Consider the following 2,404-nt stretch of genomic DNA (forward strand, 5'->3'; position numbering starts at 1 on the left):
CACAATATCTTTCCACAAATACAGTCCCTAATAGGATAATAAATGTAAAACACCAATACAAGTAGGGAAAATACACCCTAGAAAAAGCAAGAAAGTAATCTTAAAAAAAAAAAAAGAAGATAGCCACATAAACATAATTCCATCTCTAACAACAAAAATAACAGGAAGCAACAATCACTTTTCCTTAATATTTCTTAATATCAAAGGACTCAATTCCACAATAAAAAGACATAGACTAACAAACTGGATATGAAAACAGGACCCAACATTTTGCTGCATACAGGAAACACACTTCAGTGACAAAGACAGATACTACCTCAGAGTAAAAGACTGGAAAACAAATCTCCAACTAAATGGTCCCATGAAACACCCTGAAAGAGCCATCTTAATATTGAATAAAACCTACTTTCAATATAAAGAAACCAAAAAAGGAAAAGGAAGAACACATCCTATGCATCAAAGGCAAAATCTACCAAGAAGAACTCTCAATTCTGAACAACTGTGCTCCAAATTCATGAATACACACATTCATAAAAGAAAATTTATTAAATTTTGCACTTCACACTATAATAATGGGAGGCTTCAACACCCCATTATCAGCAATGGATAGATCATGAAAACAGAAACTAACCAAAGACACAGTGAAACTAACAGAAGTTATGAAACAAATGGGTTTACAAACAGATATCTATAGAACATTTTATCCTAAAACAAAAGGGTATACCTTATTCTCAGCACCTTATGGTACCTTCTCCAAAATTGACCATATAATCAGTCACAAAACAGGTCTCAAGGGATACAAGAAGATTGAAATAATCCCATGCATACTATCAGAATGCCACAAACTAAGGCTGGTCTTTAATAACAGCAAAAACAATAGAAAGCCCACATACAAATGGAAGCTAAGAAACACTCTACTCAATGATAACTTGGTCATGGAAAAAATGAAAGACTTTTTAGAATTTAATGAAAATAAAGCCATAACATAAACAAACTTATGGGACACAATTAAATCAGTGCTGAGAGGAAAACTTATAGCTCTGAGTGCCACCAAAAAGAAACTTGAGAGAGCATACATTAGCAACTTGACACCACATCTAAAAGCTCTATACCAAAAAGAAGCAAATGCACACAAGAGGAATAGAGAGCAGGAAATAATCAAACTTAAGGATGAAATCAATCAAGTAGAAACAAGAAAAACTATACAAAGAAGAAACAAAACCAGGAGCTGGGTCTTTTAGAAAATCAATAGGATAGATAAGTCTTAAGACAGACTAACCAGAGGACATAGAGACAGTATCCAAATCAACAAAATCACAAATGAAAAGGGAGACATAACTACAGAAACCAACTAAATCCAATAAAAAAATCATCAGATTTTACTAGATAAGCATATATTCAACAAAACTGGAAAATCTGGATGAAATGGACAATTTTCTAGAAAGATACCAGGTACCAACTTAAAGCAGGATCAGATAAATGATCTAAACAGTCCTACAACCCCTAAAAACATATAAGCAGTCATTAGTAGTGCCCCAACTTAAAACAGCTCAGGACCAGAAGGGTTTAGTGCAAAGTTCTGTCAGACATTCAGAAAACACCTAAAAACAATACTCTTCAAACCATTTCACAAAATAAAAACAAAAGGTACTCTACCCAATTCATACTATGAAGTCACAATTACCCTGATACCTAAACCACATAAAGATCAATGAATTCATGAAATTCTTAGCCAAATGGATGGAACTAGAAAATATCATCCTGAGTGAGGTAACCCATTCACTAAAGAACACAAAGGGCATGCACTCACTAATAAGTGGATATTATTCCAAAAGCTCCAAATACACAAGGTACACTTTACAGACCAAATGAAGCTAAAGTAGAAAGAAGAGCAAAGTGTGGATAGTTCGCTACTTGTTAGAAGGGGAAACAAAATACTCCTGGGAGAAAATGCAGAGCCGAAGTGTGGAGCAGAGAATGAAGGAAAGGCCATACAAAGAATGCCCAATCTGAGGATCCATCCCATGTACAGTTACCAAACACAAACACTATTGTGGATGCCAAGAAGTGCTTGCTGACAGGAGCCTGATATAGCTGTCTCCTGAGAGGCTCTGTGTGGGAAGCCATTCCAGACTCCCTGGCCAACCAGATGGAAATCTATGCCAGGCAGTAAACAAGCCCATATTTGGTGGATGGCTCACCCTTAATCCCTGATTGGCTGAGCAAGCCTGCCTGGTGAGGTGATGTGACCTGTGGTGATTGGTTGAGGTGTGGTTGTGGCTTGAGTGGATAAAAACACTTGTACCCTGAAGCGCAGGGGATTTGAAGAGAGAAGCTGCCTGAGTAAACTGCTTTAAGAAGAACCGGTGGTTGCATTTTCCTTGCTGGTCGAGTTGGACGCAAC

This window comes from Mus caroli, unplaced genomic scaffold, assembly GCF_900094665.2.
Source record: "Mus caroli unplaced genomic scaffold, CAROLI_EIJ_v1.1 scaffold_17867_1, whole genome shotgun sequence".
Taxonomy (NCBI): Eukaryota; Metazoa; Chordata; class Mammalia; order Rodentia; family Muridae; genus Mus; species Mus caroli.